The sequence below is a fragment of the Oryzias latipes genome, chromosome 10 (genome assembly GCF_002234675.1).
Source record: "Oryzias latipes chromosome 10, ASM223467v1".
Taxonomy (NCBI): Eukaryota; Metazoa; Chordata; class Actinopteri; order Beloniformes; family Adrianichthyidae; genus Oryzias; species Oryzias latipes.
The window spans coordinates 1,410,656-1,419,955 of record NC_019868.2 but is presented as its reverse complement, the minus strand read 5'-3'; the positions used below and the strand labels follow the sequence as shown (position 1 = coordinate 1,419,955).

At 42.6% G+C, this 9,300-nt stretch overlaps 1 long non-coding RNA gene across 3 annotated transcripts; it reads right to left on the bottom strand.

Moving 5' to 3' along the window:
- Positions 1-743: 743 nt before the first annotated feature.
- LOC110014759 lies at positions 744-8,116 on the bottom strand. 3 transcript variants are annotated; one of them, XR_002874054.1, is made up of 5 exons: positions 7,965-8,116; positions 7,274-7,368; positions 7,051-7,196; positions 1,279-1,388; positions 744-1,183 (listed from the first exon to the last, which is right to left on the bottom strand). It is a non-coding gene; the product is annotated as an uncharacterized LOC110014759 (long non-coding RNA). The 3 variants fall into 3 exon arrangements; XR_002874055.1 differs by having other exon boundaries at positions 7,274-7,362; positions 7,965-8,115; XR_002874056.1 differs by lacking the exon at positions 7,274-7,368 and having other exon boundaries at positions 7,965-8,114.
- Positions 8,117-9,300: the final 1,184 nt, after the last annotated feature.

Below are 9,300 nucleotides of genomic sequence, written 5' to 3'. Positions count from 1 at the left end.
TGGAATATATATCTGTAGAGATTTGTATGAAACAGAGTAACCTCATAATCAGCTGCGTATATCGATCCCCTGCATCTGACATTGAAACCTTCACAAGTGCTATTGAAAACATGTTTGCCAATTTTTCCAAGAAGGTCATATTTCTTTGTGGCGATTTTAACATAGATCTGTTGAACCCAAACAATCACACCAAAACAGAAGATTTCACGCATATAATGTACAGTTTAAGCCTATATCCATTAATCAACAAACCCAGCAGAATAACAACAAACAGCGCAACCTTGATAGATAATATTTTCACAAACTGCCTAGAAAACAGAATAAAAAGCGGACTACTAATGACAGATATCAGCGACCACCTCCCAGTATTTAGATACTTATTCATGCATTTGTCTCCAGTACACTGCAAAAAACCACCATCTTAATTCAAGAAAAAAGTACTTGTTTTTAGTAGAAATTGACTAGAAATAAGTCAAATTATCTGTCCATGCAGCTAGTAAATTTTACTTAACAAGATGTCTTGATTTAAGCAAAAATATCTAATCCATAGTAAATCGGTTAAATCTTGAAATTAGGCAAAAACACTTAGTTTAAGCAGTAATTTAAGTCAAAAAAACTAGAAACTAGGATATAGGAGCTTGATTAGAATTTATTGCCTACTAAAATTCAGAAAATACATCTTGAAACAAGCTGTTGCAAAATATATTTTTTCTTGTTTCAATACTAAAAAGAATGAAAACAAATTCACTTTTCGATTCTTTTATTCAACTTACAAACTGAGATTTGTGATACAAATTTACCCAAAGGCACTAGGAATACAACTATTTCTTTAACAACACAATTAGAATACTCATCTAAAGAACAGACATAAACATTGACCTGCAAAAGCAGTTTATCTTCCAACAAATTCTTTACTTTAATGCTCTTTCATGTGGTGGTGATGTCCCACTTGTGAATTGTATCCTGAAGGATCTCTGTCTGAATGACAGAAGGGTGGCCACGCAATTTGTGTTGGTCAGATGTAGTGTGTAATAATATGCCATTTAGAAAATCAGACCCTCGTGAAGCTTTTCTTTTTCAAACGTCACTGGCATCAAACCAATAGCAACGATTCATCTGCTGCCATCAAACACCAAGACTGGACTTGACAGGCCTCTCTTCTGGATGAAGACGTTTGGATCTTCTGTTGATTATAAAGCAGAAAAAACGTTTTTCCTTTAGTATCTCCAATGTAGTAATTTCTTTATGTATCTGCTTAGGGCAAAAATAAAAATTTACCTCCTGAACATGCAGTAAAGCTTCACTAGCACACCCCAGTTTCTTTGATGGAGGTGCCACTGGGGGAAAGAGAATGGGAAGGGCCTTCACCAGAGCAAAGTTGGCTTCCACTGAAACACAATAAATTAAATTTTACTTATTGAAGAAGAAACACATAGAACCTAGTGTTTTCTGAGAAGAAGCATTCACGCATCTAACTACATGTATCAAAAAGGCATAAACTTACTTTTATCCCTTAACAGAGATAAAAGTAATTCTCTGTTAAAGGACCAGGAATTTCTTGAATTCTTTAAAAAAGAGTGGGCAACCTTCTTAGACTTCAACAATACTCCAGACATCCCACCGTGCGTTCTTTGGGAAACAGCAAAGGCAGTCATGAGAGGGAAAATCATTTCTTATTCAACGCACAAAAAACGCAAAGAGAAAGCAGATTTATTAGAATTAGAAAATAAAATCAAAACCCTGGAGACTGCTTATGCTGCTTCAGCACAGGAACACATTCTGGGAGATCTGAAAAATTTAAAGCTGCAGTTAAATGACATCATTAATAAACGAACACAATTTCAAATACAAAGGCTACGACTTGAAAGATTTGAAAACTCTAATAAATCTGGCAAATTTCTGGCTAATCAGCTTAAAATTAATAAAGAAAAATCAACAATCACTTCGATTATGGACCAAACAGGGAATGTCACTCATGACCCGGTCAAAATTAATAACGCATTTGAAAATTTTTATAAAAACCTGTACACACCGCAGATCAATCCGTCAGAGCAAAGTATTGACTAATTTCTTAATAATGTAAACCTACCCAGGCTAAATGAGGATCAAATCACAAACTTAGATTCTCCGCTCTCGCTGTCTGAACTTCATGAAGCTCTGTTACTTATGCCCAATGGTAAAGCACCAGGGCCTGACGGCTTTCCTGCTGAGTTTTAAAGAATTCTGGGAACAACTGGCACCAACATTTTATAAAACGGTCACATCTATTAATGAGAGCCAATCAATGCCACCTAACATGAACTCAGCCAACATAATTCTTCTTCTAAAACCAGACAAAGATCCCACTAGTCCTTCAAGCTATCGCCCTATTTCTTTAATCAATGCAGATGTAAAAATTATCTGCAAAGCACTAGCACAGAGAATAGAAATAATCACTCCTCACATAATTCACTTCGACCAGACTGGATTCATCAAAGGCAGACACTCGGATGATAATGTCCGTAGACTAGTTAATATAATAGACTTTGCCACCATTGAAAACCAGGAAATGACGGAACTATCGCTGGATGCTGAAAAAGCCTTTGACAGAGTAAATTGGAAGTTCCTTATTGCTGCCCTCCATAAGTTTGGTTTTGGAGAAGCATTCATCAATTGGATCAAAATATTATATCACAACCCCAATGCATCAGTTAGAACTAATAAACAGACTTCAAACAGGTTTTTTCTTGGAAGAGGAACCAGACAGGGCTGCCCACTCTCTCCTTCTCTTTTTGCTATATTCATTGAGCCTTTAGCTGCAGCAATAAGACAGAATGAGAGCATTATAGGAATAAAAACCAAACACAGCCATCATAAAATTAGTCTTTATGCGGATGACATATTACTGTTTTTAAGGAATTTACATTCTGTAAATGAAACAGCAATGATCATAAATGAATTCTCCTCCATATCAGACTATTCCATTAATTGGAATAAGTCTGTTTTATTACCACTCAACAGGAATATGGAACAAAGACTCACAATTCCAGTTAAAACAGGAAATATCAAATATCTGGGTATCTACTTTTCCCCCAAACTATCAGAACTGGTGCAGCTAAACCACACCCCATTACTGAAAAGCATACAGGACGATCTAACACGCTGGACCAACCTGCCTCTGTCCCTTATGGGCAAGGTAGCCACGGTTAAAATGAAAATCTTACCCAAGGTTAATTATCTCTTCTCAATGATCCCCACACAACCGCTATTAAAATGGTTCAAAACATTAGACTCATCCATATCAAGCTTTCTATGGAACAACAAACCTGCAAGAATTAGTCTAAAAACTTTAAAATCTGCAAAAAGCTGTGGAGGATTAGAATTACCTAACTTCCAGAAATACTTTCTTGCAAATGGATTACAATATATCTTAAAATGGTTAAAAAATAATCCAGAAACCAACTCATGGTTAGACTTGGAACAGGCGTTATGTGGAAAGATCAACCTGTCACAGCTACCATTTATTAGCCAAACAGTTAAAAAACAGGATTGTTTCAAAAGCATTAATATAAATGCCACTTTAACAGCCTGGTGGGAATTTCTCAAAATATCAAAATCATCAATTAAACCGTGCAAAATGACACCCATCTGGAAAAACCCGGACATCCTTATTAACAAAAAATGATTCACTTCCCAGCTTGGCAAGCAGAGGGCATAAAACAACTAGAGCACGTAATCATTGATAGAAGATTCATAACTCCCCAGGAACTTCAAGACAAACATGGAATAAATAACTTCTTGGAATATTAGCAACTTAAATCAAGTATTACTAAAAAGTATAAAATTAAAGACGACGATTTAAAGCTACCGGATGTAGTTACCACTCTGATTAATTTTTCAATGAATAGAACTCTCTCCAAAATATACAAACTTTTATGTAATTTAGATAACAATATTGCCCTTCCAACAAAAAAATGGGATGCAGATTTGAGCATCAGCACAGATGAAAGCTTCTGGTCAGAACTCTGTCTAAACACCTTTAAACTGACAAAAAGTCCAAATCTGCAGCTAATCCATCTCAAAACTCTTCACAGAATTTACTACACTGGACAGAGGATGTTCAAGATGGGTCTCAGTAACTCAGACATTTGCGAGCACTGTGATAATAATCTACCCGACAGCTACATGCACGCACTGTGGTTCTGCACTCCTGTCCAGGCTCTCTGGCAGCAGGTATGTGCCGATTTATCAGTCTGGCTTAAGGTTTCAATCACAGCTTCACCGTCACTTTGTGTGCTTGGTGACATGAGTGCCATCGATATAGAAGAAGGATTAGCATCTATCATTTTCATAACTCTTTGTATTGCCAAAAAAACTATGTTAATAAATTGGAAAAACAAGAAAAATATAAACATAAGTCAACACAGAAATCTGCTGTTTGATCATATCAGCTTGGAAAAAATGTCAGCCCAAAGCTCAAGTAACTTTGAAAGAATTCAGTCTCTCTGGTCTCCTGTGGTTGACTCCATGACTTAGGGGGTGGGGGGCTTGGTCGTCGCTGCTCCTTGCCCTTCTGCCGTGGTTTGGGGTGGGGGTCGGGGCTTCCGGTGCCTGGCGGGGGCGGTGGGGGGCTCCGTTGGTCGGGGGGTTGGGTCCGGTGCCTGGGTGGGGCGGGCTGGGGCGCTGCGTGGTCCTCTGGGCTTGGGTGTGGGGGTGCGTGGTGGGGGGGTGGTCTGGCTTGGCTTGGGGGGTGGTCCCTTTGCCTGTGCTGGGGGGGGGTTGGCGGGGGGCCCTGCTCGGGGGGGGGGCCCAGCGGCGCCGGATGGGCTGCCCATCTGCACCTGGGGCTGGGACCGGCCCTTCCCTGGCTCTGGGACGGGACGGGACAACCCTCTCGGGGCCCCCGGTCGCTCTGGGTGTCACCCGCTTCGGCTGCGGGGTCTGGGGTGGGGTGGGGTGGGGGGCTTGTTGGCCCTGTCCTATGGGGGGGCGTTCTGGGGGGGAGGGGGGGCCCATTATTGGTACGGGTCGGGGGGGCTAACGGGTCGGGGTCTCCGCTGAGGCAATCAGTGGTTGCCTCGGCCGGTTGGCCTCCTCGGTCCCGTCGAGGCTTGACCAGAGCTCCTCTAGGGCCGGCGTGTGGGGGTGGGGGCCTGGGCCTGCTCCGGGGGGGCGACGCTTTCTGGCTCCTCTCTCTCTGTGTGGGGTGGGTGGTGCCGGGCCTGGGCTGTCGGTGCCTCCGGGGGTGGGGCCCCTGGGCTGGGTGGCCCTGGCCCCTTTGCTGGGGGTGGGCTGGGGGACGGCTGTTTGACCACCAGGGGACAGTCTACCAGCTTTCCCCAACTTACCCCCTTCCTCATATAACCTCATATTAGGGTGAGGGGGTGGGGGGTCTAGCCTGCGATGCGCCTTGGGGGGGGGCTACTTGGGAGTGGCCCCCCTCCTATGGTTGCCGTATGGAGTGGGCCCCCCCTCTTTCGGTTTTATTTGCACCTTAGACATGTAGGGTCCTTGGTAGGGGGGGTGCTTGGACATCACTGCAAGCAAGCAGCAGATGTCCTCCTGGCACCCTACCCACCAATTTTAACCGCACCTTAGACATTTAGGGCCCCTTGGTGTGGAGGGTGAGGGGACATCACTGTGAGTAATCAGGAGATGTCCCCTTAGTGCCCTACTCGCCAATTTTAACTGCACCCCCCGTAGTACACACACCCCTCCCCCTTCAATATATACATTCAAACATAAACACACACACATGCACACAAACACCCTCTCAAACACCCATACACGCACACACATTTTACAAGGAAGGTGGGACCTGGGTCCATCTGTCCCCTACCCCTTCCCTGGTGGGGAGTGTGGGCCCCTTGGCGATGGCGGCCGTGTCCCTTGGGTGCCGGCTCCCTGGGCCCGGCGGTGCTCTCTCCGCACGGTGGGGGGGTTCATATTACACCTGAGCCGGGGGTGTTCGTGTCCCTGGGAGGTGGGTCCTGGTCCTTGCCCCTGGGCGCTGGGTCCCGCCAAACTTCCAACATGGCCGAGCCTGGTCGGGCCATATTTATAACACCCCTTGTGGGCCGCCCTTTTTTCCCCGGGGTTCCCCCCTCCTGGGCGGGGGCGGCGGGCCCCTGCCTTGCTCCTACCTGGACCAACCGTGGGCCGGGTGGGTGGCTGCCTGGAGTGCGGAGCGGGTCTCCCTTGGGGGGTCCTGGCTCGTACCTGTGGTCGGGGCGGGGGGATGCCCGGAACTCCTGGGTGGTGGTGGGGTGCTCGTCTGGGGCTGTGGGCATCCCTCTCCGGTGGGGCCCTGCGTTGGGCTCTTCCGGCGCGGCGGGGGGGCTGCTTTCCTGGCTGGGCTGGGGCGGCGCTCTCTTTCCCTCCCCGCCTCCCTGCTCTCTGGCTCTGGGGGCCTCGCGGCGGTCCTGCTGGCCCTGGCCTGGGTGGCGGTCTTGGTCGCCCGGGGGGCGGTTGTTCCCTGCCTGTTCCCGTATGGCGTTGGGGGAATTCCGGCTGCCGCTGCTGCTGCAGCGGGGGTCTGGGTGTGGGGGTGGCTGGGCGCTCCTCCTCCTTCTTTTCACATTCCACCATCCATTTTAGAAGAACATAAACACTCACTTGAGCACAGGTGTTAGCTCACCTTTGCACTAATAGTTTGCATGATTGAATGAATGAAAGATTTCACACTAGTTGGTTTAAAGGCATAGGTATGCGTTCGTGAACACTATCTGTTTTGTGTACATGTTGACATGTGGACATTTTTGCAGCTAGCAGGTGTGTTGATAATATTTGAGTGTGTGTGAACAGGCCCCGCCCTTTTTGTACTACATTTGAACCGTACCGTAATGATAAACAACCAGTAAACCTGTCTGCTCTATGCTGCTTCATGGTCTTACCCCCCTTCCCCTCCTATTATCACCCTCCTACCCCCCCCCCCCCCTCTCTAACGTCCCTCTCTCTTCTTCCCCTCTTTCCTTTTCCGTCCGGTCCAACACCAAAGATTTTCAAACATGATTGAAATTAATAAAGTTTGGCCTAAAAAAAAAAAAAAAAAAAAAAAAAAAAAAAAGTTACTTTTATCCCTGTTGATTGGTGGCTTTATTGCCTTCTTTCATACTCTGTAAAATGACCCTGGCGCAGCAATCCTCCCATCACATTCTGACTTCCTCAATGAATTCATCATAGTGGGGAGCAAGGACTCTATGCATTTCTCTAGGCACCTGCAATGACAAAACAAGTGATGAAAAATATATATACATTTAAAATTTTTACTTTATACTTTTTACATAATACTTACATGATACAGTTCTCTGGATAAACATCCACGATGGATGAAGCTCTGGTATCTCCTCGTATGGCTCCACAATCAATGTAAGCTCGTTTGGCCTGAAACTCCAGATCAAAAAACTGTTAAGATCAGCTTGGGCTTCTACTTTTTGTACATTTCCTGCAGAGTTTTATAATGCCTAGCTTGTACTTGCATACTATCCTTATTCACTAGAAGTGATCAAAAATTGTGTTTTAATTTCTGCCAACAATAGTAACTTTTCATTCTAACTTTAAGATCATCAAGCATACATGACAAACAGTCTTTCAAACTGGCCGATTTGGGTGGGAAACTGCCCAATCTAGCAACCCTAGCATAAAACTGAGTTACCGCGCAGTATTGGGCTAGCAATAACTCAAGTTAGCTTACTACAATAGCATACTTCTTAACACTGAAATACATTTTTACTAAACAAAAAATTAATTTAACATATTTAAACAGAACCAAAATCTCATTAATTGTATTTTAAAGTATATTTATGATGTATACAGGATACTTACAAAAAAGTGACGGAGTAGCTAAAATAGTGCTAGTAGCGCAAGCTAGCTAGTTGCTCCGTTAGCCTGCTTCTCAAGATGTTTAAACCCACTTTATAATCTTTACCAGCTGCGTGGAGCGTAATGGTGATTTATTCTATGTCATATAATTTAATATAGCTTACCTCCTTTTATCTTGTCCGCCGAATATTATATTCCTAATTGTTTTTCCTGTTCGTCCTCGTCATGTTCTGGATCATCAGATGTACGTCGCAAATGTGACAAGATGGCGCTGGGTCGGTCACAATATGAAAATACTCCAAGGGTATCCCAAAAATGCAATAAATAGAATTATTTTTTTGTGTTACACTTCCTTATGCCATCATTATGAAAATAAATAAGTTATAAAACAGCATATAACGTGTTGGCTCTACTAGTTTATCTTAAGCAAGTCTTCTGAACATATTAATCCCCCTTCATTTGGTCACAATGGACTTTTCCATTTTTGCTTGTGCCCGCCGGAATGTTCCATTGAAAAATTACGACAAAACATGAAAAATACATATTTTAAAAGATCAAATATTCTACGTAAACCTTGGTTGAGTGTAACAAATAACTTCTTTTATTAAGGAAGATAATCATTGTCTGATTTGTACAATCTTTCGATTCAAAATAGATCTTTGCACAAAATATTGAGTTGGTATTGCCCAAACCAAGCGCGGTAGAATTATGATTGCATCATCTGTGGATTGCAAATTACTGTTTATAATTTAAATTTAAATCAGATAACCATGCTGTTAGAGTGAAGTGGCTTGTTCTCAATATTAACAAATATGTATGTGAAAGGTCACTAATTATCATTTCTGCGAATAAAACAATACTTACTTTTGGACCTACACAAAAGATTTTGTTGTAACAATGGATTGTTGACAAGACAGACAACATTGTATTGAAGCCAGGTTTACGAAACACTGATTTAACAGAGACCTTCTTGCTTATGAACTAGCTATACCTAATCTTGCTTACGTTTATAAGTGCTGAAAACAAGCTTGGTTATCATATCATTTCAAAATCAGTGTTTTGATCAAATATAATGTTGATGACGATATTGCAGTAAAAAACAAAAATACTTATCTATTGTTTATCCTATAAATATTGGATGAGCTATTGAACATCAGTATTCAAGTACATTTTTGGATATCAGATAATATGGTTACATCTAAAATAAACTTAAGACCTTAACCTGTGCTTAAATCAGGCCTGCAGTATTTTTTCTTGTTTTGCATGGAAAATGATTAATTTCTAAATTTACAAACTGATCAAGAAAGGTAATGCATATTTTTGTCTTAAAACAAGTTTGATAAACTTAAATTAGGACGTTTTCCTGTCCTTAAATCAGGCTTGCAGTGTTTTTTTCTTGTTTTGCATGTAAAATGACTACTTTCTAGATTTACAAACTGATCAAGACAGGTAATGCATATTTTTCTTAAAACAAGTGTAATAATCTTACACGTGGTGCTG